Raw genomic sequence first — 20,557 nt, forward strand, 5'->3', positions numbered from 1 at the left:
AAGGTGCATTACCGTCACTTTCTGCTCCGGAGTATGCGATGGACTCACATTCTAAATCCCTTCATCCAATCGGACACATACACAGAACCTAACCTACACTTTATCCTCCCCATCCTAGTACCCTATTTCTGTCTATCCATCATATCCTATAAAAAACCCCTGTACCCCTTAAGAAAGCTAAAAATACCCTGACCTGTGTTCTCTCACCCATGCCCAGCAACTCTTTTAATGTGAATTCCTGCACCCCCAGTTCCCTTAGATTAATTCTCATCATCTCTCTCTGTATCCCATACTTCCTGCAACTCAGAACTACATGCTCTACTGACTCCTCTTCCTGCCATTCCTCACACAGTCCTGCCTGGTGTTTCCCTATCAATTTCAGTGTTTGGTTTAGTGCACAGTGCCCCAGCCTTAACCTAGTCCACACAATTTCCTCTATTCTGTATCTACTTCCTACCCTAGTACCTGCAACACTTTTTTGTATTTGATATAAATGCCTCCCTTTCCCCTCCCTGTCCCATCTTTCTTGCCACATTTGGTTATTTTTTTTCCCAGATTACACACTTAACCTCTGCTTTACTAATACTAATTTGCATTTCTATATTTTCTTTCTTTATTGCCCTCTTTGCCAACTCATCCACCCTTTCATTGCCCTTCACCCCTACATGAGCTGGAACCCATAGAAATTTAACCTGACCTCCCTGATTTGCAACTCTTGTGACTGACTGAAGGACTTCATGAAGTACATCTTGCCAGCTGTTTGAGTGAGAAGACCTTAAACTTGCTAGTACTGAAGTTGAATCTGAGCATATCAACGCTTTGACTAGTTTAGTTTTCTCCACCCAACGCAACACAACCAACACTGCCATCATCTCCACTGTACACACCGCTAACTTATCAGATGTTCTTCTGCTGATTGAAATTGCTTTTGCTGGTATTGCCACCCCAAACCCTGTCACTCCTGTCTCAGGTTCCTTAGCACCATCTGTATAGACCTGAGTATAATCATTATACATTTCCATCACATAACAGTTAAATGCACTTACCAAATCAGTTTTATACTTTCCTTTCCTTTTTACCTCTAACAAATGTTATACCAGCTTCCATGGAGCTACAACCAGATAAACTACTGAAGGACTTATCCTTAGATCAAACACTCCACATGATCTAGCAATATCATTCCCTACCCGACTAATGTTTTCCCTCTGAAACCTCCCATTTTCCCAGGACTCCTGCAACACTCCTTTAGCAGGGTGGGAATCATTGTGTCCCTGCAAATTAACGCAGTAGTTTGCCATCAATTGCATCCTTCTTAATTCCAAAGGCATTGTTCCCATTTCTACCTGCAGGGCTGATACTGGTGATGTTTTAAAAGCCCCACTGCACACTCTCAAAACCTGAGCCTGAATCACATCCAGTTTCCTTATAAGAGACCTAGCTGCTGATCCATATGCTACACTTCCATAATCCAACACAGATCTTACTAAAGCCACATACATTCTCTTTAATGCTGAACAACTTGCTCCCCATTCCCTACCAGTCAAACATCTCATCACGTTTATTACTTTTTTACATTTCTCCTCAACTTTACTGATATGGTCTGCCCATGTTAATCGTGAATCAAATATAACTCCCAGAAATTTAAATGATCCAACCCTTTCTAAATCAATCCCATACATCCTTAACTTCTTCCCTACTTCAATTCTTTTCCTAGTGAAAAATACAGTTTGAGTTTTTTCCACTGAAAATCTACATCCCCAATCATAACCCCACTCTACCACTTCATCAATTGCTCCTTGTAGTTTCCTGATTATATGCTCCGTGTTCCTGCTTCTTTTCCACAAGGCCCCATCATCCGCAAACAGTGACCTACCTATATCCACTGGTACCTTTGTGAAGACATCATTGATCATAATGATGAAAAGTAAGGGGCTAATCACACTACCCTGAGGTGTGCCATTTCCCACTATGTACTGTTTTGATAATTCTGATCCAATCTGAACTTGAATTTGTCTACCAAACAAAAAATCTTTAATCCAATTGAAAACTCTCCCCCCAACCCCCATCTTGTGCAGTTTAATTCATAATCCTTCCTTCCACATCATATCATAGGCTTTTTCAATTTTCATAGGCTACTGCTTCTTTATTTGCCTGGGCCTTTCTTATTTCAGTCTCTAACCTTATCACTGAGTCCATGGAATTCCTTCCCTTCCGAAAACCTCTCTGATAACTTGCCAGCATTCCTCTCTTCTCAAGATCATATGATAACCTTTCAGTTATCATCCTTTCCATTACCTTACATATATTTGATGTTAGTGCTATTGGCCTGTAGCTAGTGGGTTTTGACGGATCCTTGCCAGGTTTCCTTATTGGAATTACTACTGCTTCTTTCTATGCACTTGGCAATCTTCCGTCCTCCCACACTCTGTTGTAAAAATGCAGTAACTTCAAGAGCGCTCCTTCTCCTAGATTTTTTAGCATAAAGTAGCATATTAGATCTTTCCCTGGTCTCGATCTCTTTATTGCTCTCACCATTTCTGCCAAAGTAAATGGATCATCAATTATATCATATGTTTCTTCCTTCCTGTTTAACACACCTGGGTATTGACTCATTGTTCTTTCCCTTCTCCTTCTCCCTTCTTCAGACAAATTTTCTGAACTATGTATCTTTACAAATGACTTGGCCATGATCTCAGCCTTATCCCTGCTGGAGACTGCTGTTTCATCCTCAGACATCATTACTGGATACTGCCAATCCCTTCTATCTCCCCCCATCCTCTTAATCATTCCTCATACCTCTCCCACAGGCGTTGTTCTTATTTTGTTGCAAAAACTCCTCCAACTTGCCCTTTTAGCTTGACGTATAGTTCTTCTCACCACTGCCTGTGCCTTCTTATATTGAATCAAATGCTGCATATTATGGGTTCTTTTAACTAGCCTGAATGCTCTATTTCTGTTTTTTACAGCCTGACAACATTCCTCTGTCCACCATGGCACTATTTTTCTATTCATCCCATTTTTACTCCTGGGTATAGATCCTTCTGCTGCCATAATAATTGCTGAAGTCACCTGACTGTTGAATTCATCTATATCTCCAGAAATGTCAATCTTTGTCAATGCTTTTTCACTTAACTTCTGGAACTTACCCCAATCTGCTTTTCCAAGCACCCACTTTGGGACTCCCCCACCTGGTCTTATTTCAACTATTTCACCCACTGAACATAAAACTGGGTAGTGATCACTGCCTACTGTTGAAGCAGTCCAAACTCCCCAGTTACTGATGCCAGCCAAGACATTAGACACTAACGTAATATCTAATACCGACTCAGTTCCTGTTGTTATGTTTATCTTTGTTACTCTACCATCATTCATACATACCAAATCCCTTTCTTCCATCAAATCTTCAATTATCGTTCCACTTGAATCTGTAATTGGATCCCCCATATTGTGCTGCGAGCTTTGAAATCTGAACACCACACTACTTTATGTCTATTTTGTCCTTGTATCCTTAGTAGGCTGTCCAAATCCAACCTTTTACATGGATTGTAGTAGCTAATTATAACCACTCCCTCCCCTCTCTCCCATATTTCCACCACTATGTATTCCTGATCGACTCTTTTTTCCAGTACTCTATACAGTGTACCTTGCTTGATTAACATAGCACAACCTCCTCCTCCCCCTAGATTTCTATCTTTCCTTATCATTGTATACCCATGTACCACAAAGTCTGAAGCTGGTTTCAACCAAGTTTCCTGAATACACACTACATCTGGTTTTACAACCATTTCCTTAATAAATTCCTTAAAATCCTGGCCATTGGCCAGTAAACTCCTTGCATTCCATTGCAAAAGAATCACCATAATGAGTACTAACCAACCTATGACACTTCCTGGCTTGACTGATTAGTGAGGTTCTCCCTCACTTCTTCCCATGTCAGTCCTACTAACCCTAAATGGTTTACTGCTGCTTTGACCACCAGCTGAATTTTGTCACTTTTTGACTTCACCTCTGCCGTACTAATAATGACTCCTGCAATGAATATTACTAGAGCTTTTTTTTTCCACATTAATCCTGTCATTTACTCTTTGCTGCATCTCTTGCATCCCTATTGCTCTCTGGTCATTAGGAGCATTATTCTGTGCTCTTGACATTCTTACAGCTTCTGCATAAGTGATCTTTCTTTTCACTCTTATTTCTTGAATTTTATTCTCCCGTCTCATAACCTCACACCCATTATACACCACCTTATGTGCTCCTCCACAATTACAGCATTTTGGTTGCACTCCTGTTCCGCACTTTCCATACTCATGATCATCCCCACATCTGGCACATCTCCTCTGCCTTTTACAGTTTTTAGCTATGTGTCCAAACCTTTGACAATTATAGCACCTCAATGGCTTTGGCACATATACCCTTACTGGGTAACTCATGAAACCCAGTAACACTTTCCTTGGCACTCTTTCTTCTTCAAATTCAATCAATACTGTTTCACTTTCCTTTTTCATTCCCTCCTTTGTTGTTTTCAGTCTTAGAACATTAATTACTTTCCCCCCTTTGATATTCCTCTTCAACTCCTCCATGTTTATACTCATTGGTACACCCATGTTCACTCCTTTACAACCACCATTTCGTGCTTCCACCCTCCCTGTATATTCCACCTTGCATTTTCCTATCTTTTTTAGCTTGAGTGCTTTCTCAAGTTGTTCCTCATTCGCACATCTTACCAATAGATTGCCATCATTAAGGACTTTTGCAAATACTATTTCCCCTATCTTATTTGCCAGAGTTGTTGTTAGCACAAATGGGTTAATTTTCTTCATGTGTTCTTGCACCTCCTCATTAAACCTAATTATGACAACACCTCCTCTCTGAACTTGTTCATCTTCCTCACTTTCAGAACTCTCTCCACTGTCATTTCTTATTCTTTTATTCCATTTGTCTCAGTTTTCATTCATCCATCCCCTCACTATCTCCTTATTCCCTTTATTTCTCCCTTCACAATAATCCATTTCTCCCCAGCTGCCTACCTCTGATCCGAAATCCCTATCCCGCTTCTTCTCCACTCTCTTTCCTTCAGCCCCTCCTCTCACCTTGTCTGCCATTACCAGACCCAGGCAACCCCCTCCCAGCAATTCCCGCTCCAAATCCGTATCCCACTTCTTCTCCACTCTCTTTCCCTCAGCCCCTCCTCTCACCTTGTCTGCCATTACCAGACCCAGGCAACCCCCTCCCAGCAATTCCCGCTCCTTCCCCACTCTCTTTCCCTCAACAAGTTCCAAACCACATTCACACATGCACCACCACCTTCCAAACTCTCAGCCCAGCCCACAACCAACCCAACAACACCGGGAGGTTTCTCTTCATGAGGGTTTCTGGGTAAAGAGGCAGCCATGGGCGGTATTGCCGGTGTTGTTCCGTACAGTCAAAGGAAGTGCGAGCGGATGTATCTCCCAAACGTTGCCGAGCTCCACTATATAAATCCGAGGATTATGAATCTGAACGAAAATATAGTTCCCAGTTAAGCTCGGTTGAAGAGTTTACCTTCCAGTCAGTGAAAATGTCAATTAGTGCTGTATGGAAATAAAACCTTTCATCAGATTTAGTTTTCTCTGGGTCAATAACGATATGAAACACCTTTACCTCGATGACAAGTGACTTCTGGCTTTCAGATCACAAAGGTGCCGCACTCCAATGAGAATAACCACTGCCCTCCACTATATATTCATTGGCATTGCCATCGATGGGTTCATCACTGTCAACAGGTGGGGGGGGGGGGGGCATCCAAGTAATTAGTAAATCTCCAGGATCGTACATGCAGTAACAAGTGACCTTTGTAGTATTGTGGAACATGACCAGAACTTGAAATAATCCCAAAGGAGAGAGACAAATTGAGCCAAGTCACAGGTTGATTGAAGTCAGAAACAGCCCATTCTCATAAAGACAGGGATATAGTCAGATAATTTGATGGTCAGTCAGAATGTCTGATCCGTGCCTTGTTAGAAGATGAGTGCATATGGAAACAGAAATCTACAATATATTACAGGACCTTCGGCCCAGAGTGTTGTGCCGTCCATATAACCTATTCTGGAAACTGCCTCGTATTTCCCAACTGCATTGCTCCATGAAATTATCTGAATCTCTCAAAAGACTGTATGGTATCTGCCTGTACTGTCATCGCTGGCTGTGTATTCCATACACCTGCTACTCTCTGTGTGAGAAATCTACCTCTGACATCCCCTTCGACTCTACTTCCAAGCACCTTAAAACAATGCCCCTTGTGTTTGCCAATTCAGCCCCAGGAAAAAGCCTCTGGCTGTCCACACGATCAATGCCTCTCATCATCTTATACACATCTATCAGGTCACCTCTCATCCTTCGTCACTCTAAAGTTCACTCAACCTATTCTCATAAGGCATGTTCTCCAATCCATCAACGTCCTTGTAAATCTCCTCTGCACTCTTTCTATAGTATCCACATCCTTCCTGTAATGAGGTAATAGAATGCTCTAAGTGGGGTATAAATCAGGTCTTATATAGCTGCAACATTACCTCACCACTCTTGAACTCAGTTCCATGGTTGATGAAGGCCTTCTTAACAACAATGTCAATCAATGCTGCAGCTTTAAGTGTAAAATTGACATGGACCCCAAGATCTAGCTGATCCTCCACACTGCCAAGAGTCCTAACATAATATTACATTCTGTCTTCAAATCTGATGTACTGAAATAAACCACAGCACACTTAGCTGGGTTGAACTCCATCTGCCAGTTCTGCATCCTATCGATGTCCTGCTGTAACCTCTGGAGAACTGTCCAGACTGCTCACAACACCCTCAGCTTTTGTGTCATCAGCAAACTTACTGACCCACCCTTCTACTTCCTCATCAAGACCATTTATAAAGATCACAAAGAGAAGGAGTCTCAGAACACATCCCTGTGGAACACCACTGGTCACCGTCCTCCATGCAGAATACGAACCATCTACAGCCACCTTTTGGCTTCTGTGGGCAAGCCAATTCTGGATCCACAAAGCAAGGTCTACTTGGATCCTTGCGTTATTACTTTCTGAATGAGCCATGCATGAGGAATCTTATCAAAAGTCTTACTGAAAGCCATGTACACTACATCCAATGCTCTACCTTCATCAGTGTGTTTTGTTACATCCTCAAAGAAATCAATCAGGTTTATAAGGCACGATCTGCCCTAGACAGAGCCACGCTGACTATCCCACATCAGATTATGCTTCTCCAAATGCTCAGAAATGCTGCCTCTCAGGAGCTTCTCCAACAGCGTGCCCTCCTCTGAAGTAAGAACCACTGGTCTGTAATTTCCTGGCTTATCCGGCTTACCTGAAATGGGAACAATGTCTCCTCATCCTCTGGTACTTTTCCCCTCCCTACTGATGGTGCAAAGATCGTCACCAGACGTCCAGCATTTTCCTCCCTCACTTCCCACGGTAGCCTAGGGTATATCTCAAGATGAGTACCCCCAACTTGAGTTGAAATTGGTAAAATTGTGATGCCAGAGCTCTCATTCAGAGGAGAACATATCGAAGCATGTAAAATTATGAAAGGAATAGATAAGATAGAGGTAGGAAAGTTGTTTCCACTGGTGGATGAGGCTAGAACTAGAGGATGTCGCCTCAAGATTTGGGGGAAATTGGGATGGAGATGAGGAGGAACTGTTTTTCCCAAAGGGTGGTGAATCTGGATTTCTCTGCTCAATGAAGGAGCGGAGACTACCTCAGTGAATATATTTAAGGCCAGGTTGGATAGATTTTGGCATAGTAGGGGAATTAAGGGTTATGGGGAAAAGGCAGGTAGGTGGAGATGTCCATCGCCAGATCAGCCATGTTCTTATTAAATGGCGGAGCAGGCTCGACGAGCCAAATGGCCGACTCCGGCTCCTATTTCTTATGTTCCTATGTTCTCACCACAGACTATAATCTCTCCTGAAATACTGTCCTTCAACCATTGATGTATTTTGCAAATATTTTTACAGGTTTGAAATGACAGAACACTTGTGCACGGGAATCTCAAACACAACAACACATCAGTTTTGCTGACTCTGGATATTTAAGGAGTGACCAAATATTTTCTTTGCATCACCAACACATCTGTTGTCAATCCATGGAGATGAAGCATTATCTCATACCATCTGGTAATGTGTTTTGTCTCTGAAATCAAGTTTTCTGTTGTAACTCAGTGAAATCCACTGGAACCGGGGTGCTGTGAACACACCAGCATTTGTTCACTGGAGATCAGTTCTTCAACTGCATTCAAAACTTCAAAACTACAAGGGATTCAAAACTTCTGACTTTCTGAATTGCCAGAGAATTGATCGTAGTCAGGTATCATTCTCCTTCTCTCAGTGTGGTAAGGGATTCACTCACAGCCTCCCCGCAAACACGCCAGTGAGTTCACCGTGGGGAGATATCATTCTCCTTCTCTCAGTGTGGGAAGGGATTCACTCACAGCCTACCCACAGACACACCAGTGAGTTCACCGTGGGGAGAGGCCATTCACCTGCTCTGTGTGAGGGAGGGGAACTACTCAGTCATCCAGCCTGAAGATACATCAGCAAGTTCACACCAGAGTGAGATGCTCCACCTATTCTGCAAGTGGGAAGCAATTCGTTCCATTGTCGATGCTGAAGATATATCCTAAAGTTCACCAGTGAGAGGACATTGACCTGCTTGGATGGTGGGAAGACATTCACACGCTCAAACAGACCACAGTGACACCAATGAGTTCACACCAGGGAGAAGCCATTCACCTGCTCCGAATAGGGGAACGGGTTCACTCAATCATCTCAACTGAATGAACAGCAGCGAGTTCACATTGAGAAGAGGCCGTTCACCTGCTCAGACTGTGGGAAGAGATTCACTCACTCGTCCAACCTACATAGACACCAGCGAGTTCACACTGGGGAGAGGCCATTCACCTGCTCAGACTGTGGGAAGGGATTCACTCACTCGTCCAACCTACATAGACACCAGCGAGTTCACACTGGGGAGAGGCCATTCACCTGCTCAGACTGTGGGAAGGCATTCACTCAGTCAAATCACCAGCTGCAACATCAGTTAGTTCACACTAGGGAGATGCCATTCACAAGCTCAGACTGTGAGAAGGGATTCACCCAGTCATCTCAACTGAAGTCACATCAGCGAGTCCACACTGGGGAGAAGCTGTTCACTTGCTCTGAATGTGGGAAAGGATTCGCTCGGTCATCTGTACTGAAGGTACATCAGCGAGTTCACACTGGGGGGAGGCCGTTCACCTGCTCAGACTGTGGGAAGGGATTTGCTCACTCGTCCAACCTGCACAGACACCGGCGAATTCACACTGGGGAGAAGCCGTTCACTTGCTCTGAATGTGGGAAGGTATTTGCTCAGTCATCTGAACTGAAGTCCCATCAGCGAGTTCATACTGGGGAGAAGCCGTTCACCTGCTCTGAATGTGGGAAAGGATTTGTTCGGTCATCTGAACTGAAGTTACATCAGCGAGTTCACACTAGTGAGAGGCCGTGCACCTGCTCTGAGTGTGGGAAGGGATTCACTCACTTGTCCAACCTACACAGACACCAGCGAGTCCACACTGGGGAGAAGCCGTTCACTTGCTCTGAATGTGGGAAAGGATTTGCTCGGTCATCTCAACTGAAGTCACATCAGCGGGTTCATACTGGGGGGAAGCCATTCACCTGCTCTGAATGTGGGAAAGGATTTGTTCGGTCATCTGAACTGAAGGTACATCAGCGAGTTCACACTGGGGAGAGGCCGTTCACCTGCTCTGAGTGTGGGAAGGGATTTGTTCGGTCATCTGAACTGAAGTCCCATCAGCGAGTTCATACTGGGGAGAAGCCGTTCACCTGCTCTGAATGTGGGAAAGGATTTGTTCGGTCATCTGAACTGAAGGTACATCAGCGAGTTCACACTGGGGAGAGGCCGTTCACCTGCTCTGACTGTGGGAAGGGATTCACTCACTCGTCCAACCTACACAGCCACCAGCGAGTTCACACTGGGGAGAAGCCGTTCACATGCTCTGAATGTGGGAAACGATTCGCCCAGTCAGCTCAACTGAAGTTACATCAGAGAGTCCACACCGGGGAGAAGCCATTCACTTGCTCAGAATGTGGGAAAGGATTCATTCGTTCATCTCAACTCTTGAGACACCAGCAAATTCACACTGGGGAGAAACCATTCATCTGTTCAGAATGTGGGAAGGGATTCACTGATTCAGTTCATCTGAAAGAACATCAGTTTGTTCACACTGTGGAGAGGCCGTTCACCTGCTCAGACTGTGGGAAAGGATTCACTCGGCGTTTTAGTCTATTATCGCACCAGTTAGATCACAGTGAGGAGAAACCATTCACATGCTCTGAATGTGGGAAGGGATTCGCTCAGTCATCTCAACTGAAGTTACATCAGCGAGTCCACACTGGGGAGAGGCCATTCATCTGCTCTGAATGTGGGAAAGGATTCAGTCATTCTTCTCAGCTCTTGAGACACCAGCTAATTCACACTGGGGAGAAGCCATTCATCTGCCCAGAATGTGGGAAGGGATTCACTGATTCAGCTCAGCTGAAAGAACATCAGCTTGTTCACACTGGGGAGAAATCATTCTGAGGAAATGCGGATATATAAAAAATCATTTTGAACCCAAGTAACCTCTAGCTAAAAGAATAATTGGGACTGAACAGGAATTTTTGAACAAAAGTAAACTCTGTCTTCAGCAGTTAAGAAAGTAAACGGCTTATACTGGTTTCCATTTAATTGTCAGAGGGACATTGAGAATTTGATAATGTATATTGTACCCGTGTTTGAGTAAGCACTCATCGATAAGGACAGCAATGACCATCTGTCTGGAATGAAGTCAGGACCTTGCAAAGGGAATAGCTGATAAGGACTGGACTGTATATCCATCTATATTCAAGCCTTGAGTTAGTGCACTCTGTTATCTAAGACCTTAAGTTTTGCACTAACAGACTTGGTTCTAATAGCAGCTTGCAACAGTGACGTATGGGACTTACTATGTATAAATATACTGCTGTAACCTGACTGAGAGAGTCCACTTGTCAGATGGTTGGCAGCACTGACATGCCTTCCCTTTGATAACTGGGTCTCAAACTCTTGCAAGAGAATCCAATAAACTGTGGTGCCGAGAGGAAACTGGTCTCCCGAGTTTTATTCAGATTCGACTTTAACATTGGGCGTCACGAACAGGATCCCAATACAGAGAGTGCGAAGCAGACAGACTGAGTAAGCGGCCGGACCACTCCGGGGACTGCGGAGACCGACCGGGCGCCCAACGGGTATTTCACCTTTTGTCGCTCTCCGGTAGTTCCTTTGGAGGCACGGTTCCTCGCCGAGGGCTGCTTGCATACCTTGACAGGATCGGGAAAGTATCTGTCGGAAGACTTGTAGAAAGTAGGCAAATTTTATTAATTGAGCAGGAGGCGGTACCGGGTTAATTTTACTAACTGGGCAGGAGACAGACGTGCTGGGTAAATTTATCAATTCAGCAGGCGGTGCCTGCAGGGTAAATTTATCTGATTGTTAATCGAGCAGGAGGCTTTGTGCTGGTTAAATTACTTAGAGGGCATGGAGTCGAGTGATACGAGTGAGCCGAGAGCAGCCCTACACAAAGCGTGTGAGAGTTTTCCAGACAAGGAAAAAGATTTGTGAATGTTGACCGCAGCGCTGAATAAAAAGATTGGGGGGAAAAATGTGGCCACTGAGCGGGAGCCTGCGATATCACCTCTTGAGAACAAGCAGTAAATTTGATATCGAAGAAGAAGTGGAAATTGTTGAAAAGGCAATGGAAGGATAAGGCAGATGCAAAGTGGAACAGTACATGATTAGCAAGTTGGAGGAGTGATGCGTGTGACAAAGGGAGAGAGGTACATACTGTAGAAGGTTGAGAGACGCTAAAGGCGGAGTGTGAATGGGCGTCGAAAGCGAGAGCAGGAAAAACAACGTCAGCAAACCAAGGCCGGCCTAGATAGGAGAGAAGGGCAGGAACGTCAGTCTAAAGTTCGAACTGACAGGGAAACAAGGGATCCCGAACCCATGTCTGGGATACCGACCCTGTTTGAGGACGGTGACCGTGATGAGGAGTGGGCACCCACCGTACTCCCCCCACCTTACCAGGGGCCGAGTGCACCCAGTGCTCCCGAACCCCAATCCTCCCAGTACTCAGATACGGTGGCCACTCGCGTAAAACAGCGGCAGCGGGGAAGGGGAGGCTGTCTATATCCTCAGATTCAGAAAGGGAATACCGAGGATTATTCCGAGACCGGGAGGGAAGAATCCACTGAAACCCCAGAGTTAATGGCTCCACACAGACAATTGCCCACCCGAATGCTGCCTAATCCATGAGCAGCGGAGGAGGGACAGCTCTCAGTGATTCCTGTGTACGCACCCTGGAAGCCTCAAAAGATGACTGGAGAGGCTAAAGGAAAAGAGGGCAGTGCATTACTGGCCGAAGTTCCAGGTTTCCTTCGGCGACAGACAGGATTGGTGCTTCCCCATACCTGGGTTCAAGCTAAAGAGCGTGGGTTTCTTACCAACTCCCTGACGAAACAGGCCTCTAGCACCAAGGTAGACTGGCCGGACTTGGCTGCGGGCCAACTCCGATACTGGAAGGAGTCAGAGGTGAAGACGGGACATCTTGTAAGACACTCTTAATATTGACCGAACCCAAGACGTTGTACCACATCTCCGGACAATTTCAGTCCATGAAGTCGGCCGCAACAAATTCACCCCCCTGTTTGGATCACCGTGAACGAAGGACAGACTCTCCCACCCCTTCCGCATTACCCCCTCAAGCCGGAGGCAACGTTTTATGAGGATGGAAGGTCTCTGGTAATCCAGCGAGGGGACGATGTTCTGGCTATGTGATAATGACGGACAGTGACGTAAGCCTCTTTCAAAACAGCTGTGTCCGTCCAGAAGGCTGAGCTGTTCACTCTGACTCGTGCCTGTATCCTAGCAACAGATTTAAATGAGAATTTTTACACAGACTCCCGTTATGCACAGACTACGGAGCTTTGAGGGTTTCCTGACTTGTTTTGACTACCCCATTTTAACGTACCTTTGCAAACAATTACTCAGCACTCTACAGCTACCTCGAGTTCTGGCTATTACGGAATGTGCAGCCCATACTGGGGAATCTGTTGAGATATCTATTGGTAATTCCAGGGCTGATACAGCAGCTAGACAGACAGCCTCGAATCCCACACGTTTAGACACCTCGGGAACCCAGCAAGCTCCTATTAGACAAAATCTAAGGACGGGCATGCCAGACATGGGGGAGATACGTACGTTTCAGGAGGACGCCCCTGAAGGAGAGCGCGAACTATGGTCCCACATGGTTTGCCACCTTGAACCTCAGAACAATTTATGGATGACCTCTGCAGGTCAGGTCTGTGTTCCCTCTGTGTTCTTACCTATTTTGATAGATTATGTACATAATTGTACACGCCTGGGCAAGGAGGGAATGGTTGAATGGTTAATACATTGTTACAATCTTGCTGGCACCCAGATTTCCAGAAGGCAGCTGCAAATCGTGCACACGCCCAGCTAATCCACAGCCGCTTCCAGGACAGCGGCGACACGAGGCGCATGTGGAAGGGCATCCAGGACATCACCAATTACAGGACAACATCACCTGCAGGCCAGCTAGCAGATGTTCTCACTGACATCTTCAACATCTCCCTGAGCAGCGCCACCGTTCCAACGTGCTTCAAGGCCGCCACCATCGTCCCCGTGCCGAAGAAGTCTTCAGTGTCCTGCCTGAATGACTACCGTCCCGTTGCACTCACATCCATCATCATGAAGTGTTTCGAGAGGCTCGTCATGAGGCATATCAAGACCCTGCTGCCCCCCTCACTGGACCCCCTGCAGTTTGCGTGCCGTCCCAACCGCTCAACAGATGCTGCCATTGCTACCTCCCTCCACCTGGCCCTAACCCACCTGGACAAAAAAAGACACATGTGTTCAGATGCTGTTCATAGACATCAGTTCAGCATTCAACACAATGATCCCTCAGAAGCTGATTGGAAAGCTGAGCCTACTGGGCCTGAACACCTCCCTCTGCAACTGGATCCTAGACTTCCTGACTGGGAGACCTCAGTCAGTCCGCATCGGGAACAGCATCTCCAACATCATCACACTGAGCACGGGGGCTCCCCAGGGCTGCGTGCTCAGTCCACTGCTGTTCACTCTGCTGACCCACGACTGTGCTGCAACACACAGCTCGAACCATATCATCAAGTTCGCCGATGACACAACCGTGGTGGGTCTCATCAGCAAGAACAACGAGTCAGCTTACAGAGAGGAAGTGCAGCTAACGGACTGGTGCAGAGCCAACAACCTGTCTCTTAATGTGAACAAAAACAAAAGAGATGGTTGTTGACTTCAGGAGGGCACGGAGCGACCACTCCCCGCTGAACATCGACGGCTCCTCGGTAGAGATCGTAAAGAGCACCAAATTTCTTGGTGTTCACCTGACGGAGAATCTCACCGGATCCCTCAACACCGGCTCCATAGCAAAGAAAACCTGGCAACGTCTCTACTTTCTGCGAATGCTGAGTAAAGTCCGTCTCCCACCCCCCCATCCTCATCACATTCTACAGGGGTTGTATTGAGAGTATCCTGAGCAGCTGCATCACTGCCTGGTTCGGAAATTGCACCATCTCGGATCGCAAGACCCTGCAGCGGATAGTGAGATCAGCTGAGAGGATCATCGGGGTCTCTCTTCCCGCCATCACGGACGTTTACACTACATGCTGAATCCGCAAAGCAAACAGCATTATGAACGACCCCTTGTATGCACCCCTCATACAAACTCTTCTCCCTCCTGCCGTCTGGGAAAAGGCTCCGAAGCATTCGGGCTCTCACGACCAGATGATATAACAGTTTCTTCCCCCAAGCCATCAGTCTCCACAACACCCGAAGCCTGGACTGACACCTTACTGCCCTATTGTCCTGTTTATTATTTAATGTAATGCCTGCACTGTTTTTGTGCACTTTATGCAGTCCTGTGTAGGTATGTAGTCTAGTGTAGCCTTCTTTGTGTTGTCTTTTACGTAGTTCAGTCTAGTTTTTGTACTGTGTGATGTAACACCATGGTCCTGAAAAACGTTGCTCATTTTTACTATGTACTGTACCAGCAGTTATGGTCGAAATGACAATAAAAATGACTTGACTTGACTTGAAGAGCGAGCCAAAGCATGTTTAATTTGTAAAAGAATGAATGCTGGAAAGAGAGTGCGTTGTGTTTCCGGAACTGCCCCCTTGCCTGGCGGGCCTTTTTCTTGTTTACAACTTGGTTTTATAGAATTTCCTAGAGTACATTGTTATAAGTATTGCTTAGTGACAGTAGATGCTGTAACTGATTTGGTGGGAATATCCATGGAACCGACTGTTCTTTGTTCCGCCAGTTCTATAAATTGTCATGTTTCTGAGTGTTAGACAGAAAGCTCGTTGCGAGCTGCCGGAGAGAGAGAGAGAGAGATACTCAGTCTTCCTGATGATCGGCTCCGAGTCCTTTCTCGCCGGCTGAATTCGAGCAAATAAACGGGTGAAAGATTAAATAAAGACTTGTTTGTGGTGTAGTTATTTGTTCTGGTAAATTTCAGTTTACACTCACATCCAAGAATTCCATCCGGACCATCGGGACAAGCCTGGAGGATCGCCTGGAGGCTCCCGCTGAAGGGGGGGGTGGGGGGGTTCGGTACTATCATGGACCCGTCTGGCAATTCCCCATCTTGCTATTACCTCCTTAATTGGGCATTAATCCCCTCCTCTGATTGCCGATCATTCTCAGTTCCACTAATTACAGAACACATGGTTCTCATTAGCAAAAATAGGGTAAAACTCGGGCGTCACAGCCATGCTTTGCCAGTTCGTTGGTCGACTCTAGTGTGAGTAAACCTCGTTTCCTGATTCCTCAGGACTGCCAGTTCTAAGCTCCGCATCATTCCCTGGATACTCTACGTAAACACTGTCTCCGTGTAAAGACTCTGCTGGATACCGGTTCCCCGTTCGCCACGGTGCTAACGCCTCACAACTCTGCCTCCGCGCCTCTGTCCTGCGCTAGGGTTCATCCTCAGCCTCGTCCTTGCAACCATAGCAGGGAGATGAAATAAACAACAACACTAAAATAAACACAATAACAACGTTACCCAAGGAGCTGATTATTGGTTTCAGGAGGAAGAAACCAGAGGTTCAGACAGCAGACTACATCGGCGGTGAAGAAAGTCAGGAACTTTCTGTGCATCTGGTTTTCGGTGCGGTGTATTTGGTAGAATCAAGAGCTTCGATGAGATCAATCACTTCTCCTACCCCCGAGAATACAACGTTATTTAGCGATGCTTGATTGTACAGAGAAGCTTCACTCACCAACTTAATTTCTGATAAGAACTCCACGGAGTCAGACTGCTGAACATGTCCATTTACAGGTCAAACGAGAGTTTCGTTTGCCAGACATTTTAAACCAGTTTTCGTAAAGAGCCGCGCGCTTCCTAAGCGAAACAACATTACAAATATTATTTACATATAATAGAATCAAACCGTTCGGCAATAAAACTGTAGTGATAACCAATAAATGTTCTTGATTTGATAAGTCATTCAATCCTGGAACCATTTTAGTAACCGCCTTTGAACCCTCTCCAGTTTCAGCACATCCTTCCAAAGATAAGCGGCTCTTATCTTAGAATTACCATGGTTCTAGATTGGGTATAAGCACCAAACCTCAGTGGAAGACAAGCCTGCTTGCATTCATAACACCCCATCGAAGTCAGCTGCTAAGCATGTCCATTTATGGGTCAGACGATGGTATCGTTATTAAACTTCCGTTTATGTAAGGGACAACGCTTTTCCAGAACGGAAAGACATTCGAAAAGCGCCAATGCAATGGATGTTACGATCATTCTAGCTCACTTTACCCGTCACGGGTTTTCCATGTTCTCGACATATTGCTCAGGTTCTCAACGAGAAAGTCCACTCGTGTGCTAGAAACCGCTATTTGTGAATTGTAATGGACCTGTAGCAATGGAAGAAAAATCACACCAGCATCACGTGGGTGGTTGGCATTTTTCAATGCAGTCTCTGCTCACGTGAAGATCTCATTAGCTAGTCTTCATTCGTTGGCACATCTGCCCAAATTAATAACAAGTTATTAACGTTCTCCCACCAGGTTGCATGAAAGTATGGTTAACTTCCTGGAAATCTGAATGATATCACCATTTATTTGAACTCACAACAAACTTTACAATCGAACATGCCTTTTACCTACAGAGCCGACCACTTAATATGAGCAGATGTTTGAGTCCATACGTCAATTGCTCCCTGAATTTCCTCTGTGTCAGAGTGTAGATACACGTGTTGGTGCAGGTGGAGAGAAACTGCAACATCAACCCAAACGGTTGCAGGATATACGTCGGGGTGTTCAAATATCTGTCAGTGTAAGAGTAATTCTGGACTTGCCAGTTCATAGTATATACAATATAGGGGATCCACAACAATATGAAATTGGCAGAAAGAGCGAACAACAAAATTATTGACCTTCTCCGGTTCTCCACCTCTGGATCATTCTTTTTCTCTCTGCTGTTCCTGAGCCCCCGGCGAACTCTGTTTGCCGCGATAATATGACTGACCGTTAAAGCATTAAAAAGTAGAATCAATCCGACCAGCAATAAAGGTGTAGTTATAGTGTTAAACAACTGGAATGCTTTCAACGCTGGTACTGTTAGGTAATCCATTGTCAAAATGCATCGCTAGGGAGAACGGAAAATCGGAAGAGTCAGTATTACAGTTGAACATAGGGGACTATGGAGCCTTGAGGGAGGAGCTGGCCAAAGTTGACTGGAAGGATACCCTAGCAAGGATGACAATGGAACAACAATGGCAGCTATTTCTGGGAATAATACAGAAGTTGCAGGATCAGTTCATTCCAAAGAGGAAGAAAGATACTAAGGGGAGTAAGGGGCGAACGAGGCTGACAAGGGAAGTCAAGTACAGTATAAAATTAAAAGAGAAGAAGTATAACATAACATAGATGAGTGGGAAGCCAGAAAATTGGGAAACTTTTAAAGAGCAACAGAGGATAACCAAAAAGGCAATGCAGGTAGCAACGATGAGGTACGAAGGTAAGCTAGCCAAGAATATAAAGGAGGATAGTAAAAGCTTCTTTAGTTATATGAAGAGGAAAACCAATAGTTAAGACCAATGTTGGGCCGTTGAAGACAGAAATGGGTGAATATATGCTGGGGAACAAGGAAATGGCAGACGAGTTGAACAGGTACTTTGGATCAGTCTTCACTAGGGAAGACACAAACAGTTCTAACAGCGGTCAGAGGACCTAGGGTAATGGAGGTACTGAAGGAAATACAGATTGGGCAGAAAATGGTGTTGGGTACACTGATGGGACTGAAGGCTGATCAGTTCCCGGGGCCTGGTGGTACTTCAGTTCCCAGGGTACTTAAAGAGATGGCTCTGGAAATCGTGGTCGCATGGGTAATCATTTCCCAATGTTCTATAGATTTAGGATCAGTTCCTGAGGATTGGAGGGCAGCTAATTTTATCCCAGTTTTTAAGAAAGGAGAGAGAGGGAAAACAAGGAATTATAGACCAGTTAGCCTGACATTTGTGGTGGGGAAGATACAGGAGACAATTATAAAAGATGAAATAGCGGTACATTTGGATAGTAGTAACAGGATCGGTCCGAGTTAGCATGGATTCACATTGGGTTAGTAAATGTGCATCTGACTCGCCCCGCGCCGTCTTGTGGGAAAGTATGCCGCTGAATTTGGTGAGCGGAATGGGAATAGATGGACATATCCGCAGACGAATGTGCGGACGGCATTCCGGAGGTGTTCTTTGGCATCTGGCGGGAAGAATGAGGTTCTGACTCTCTTGGACGGTGCTTTGCCCCTCCCCACACACACACTATCTTAACGTCCCGGACTGCCGGTCGATGGGACAATCCGCGCGGGAATAACAGTTGGTAGATCAGGCGGTGAATCTGCAGAGCTGGAGCCCGGACTGGAAACTCTGCTGCCGCCTCTGGCGACTACTCAGGATGCGGCGCCTTTAATCAACTGAAGCATCGAAGTGACGTGATATTTCACCGTGCTGATCGCCTGCTCTCTGAATTTCGACTGTGTCACCGCATAAATAAATGTGTTCGTGCAGCAGCTGAAATCCATCAGGAAAAAACCCGAAGAAGTGAAAGATTCATTCAGAATCATTGAAATCGATTCCTGTTTCTGATATCTGATAATGTATGAAATTTACAACCATTGTCATCCACAGGAGGATGAAGCTACCGGAGATGGTGAAGACTAAAACCACAGACCTCCGCCTGCTCTCCATCTCCGGGTCACTGCTGCTCCCCCCTTTGCTCTGACCCTTCAGCCCCTTACGGACCCGACTGGCCACTAAAATGTGCCTGACTGTCAGAGCATTGTGCAGCAAGATCCCAGCGAAAGGGAGGAACGGAGTTAAAACCGTATCCAGCCAGTCATATCCAACACACCAGGGGTCAGTGTATGGGGAGAAAGGGGTAAAATAAGAACGGACGGAATTATATCGAAATGAATTAGATAGATAGATAGATAGATAGATACTTTATTCATCCCCATGGGGAAATTCAACTTTTTTTCCAATGTCCCATACACTTGTTGTAGCAAAACTAATTACATACAATACTTAACTCAGTAAAAAATATGATATGCATCTAAATCACTATCTCAAAAAGCATTAATAATAGCTTTTAAAAAGTTCTTAAGTCCTGGCGGTAGAATTGTAAAGCCTAATGGCATTGGGGAGTATTGACCTCTTCATCCTGTCTGAGGAGCATTGTATCGATAGTAACCTGTCGCTGAAACTGCTTCTCTGTCTCTGGATGGTGCTATGTAGAGGATGTTCAGAGTTATCCATAATTGACCGTAGAATGGAATTAGAATGGAAACATAAAAGTGCTGGGTTTATGGGAGAAAGAAGGAGGGAAGGAATTATATCGCCATGACTTACTATACTTAATTATTCCTTTTGTCCTGTTGCAAATCATGCTTCCGGATCGTGTAGGTTTTTTCATTATGAAACGGTTGAACACAGGTGAAGCATATCAGGAAAGAAATCAGGCAGGCTTCATTGCAATTTTGTGGGGCTTGACTGATTTCATTGATCCGCTTTCTTAATCAGGGGTGTAACCTTAATTGAATTCGTAGTATTGTGTTTCATTACGTATAATCGATAGGATTTTTGGGGGGTAATTTAACTTTCATTAGAAGACAGAAGCAGTGAGGATTTTATTTCCCAAATTCTCTACACCACAGTCCAATCCAGTCGATAACAGGAATCGCCTTTAAGTTGGAGTGTCCACCGCCGTTAATCGAAAGCCTTTTTTAAAATTTAGCCAATCATTCAAGGAGAAGGTGGGGATTGATGTGATTCACATTGGGTTAGTAAATGAACATCTGACTCGACACGCGCCGTCTTGTGGGAATGTCTGACAGTGAAGTTTGTGAGCGGAATGGGAATAGGTGGACATATCC

Source organism: Hemitrygon akajei, unplaced genomic scaffold (genome assembly GCF_048418815.1).
Source record: "Hemitrygon akajei unplaced genomic scaffold, sHemAka1.3 Scf000215, whole genome shotgun sequence".
NCBI lineage: Eukaryota > Metazoa > Chordata > Chondrichthyes > Myliobatiformes > Dasyatidae > Hemitrygon > Hemitrygon akajei.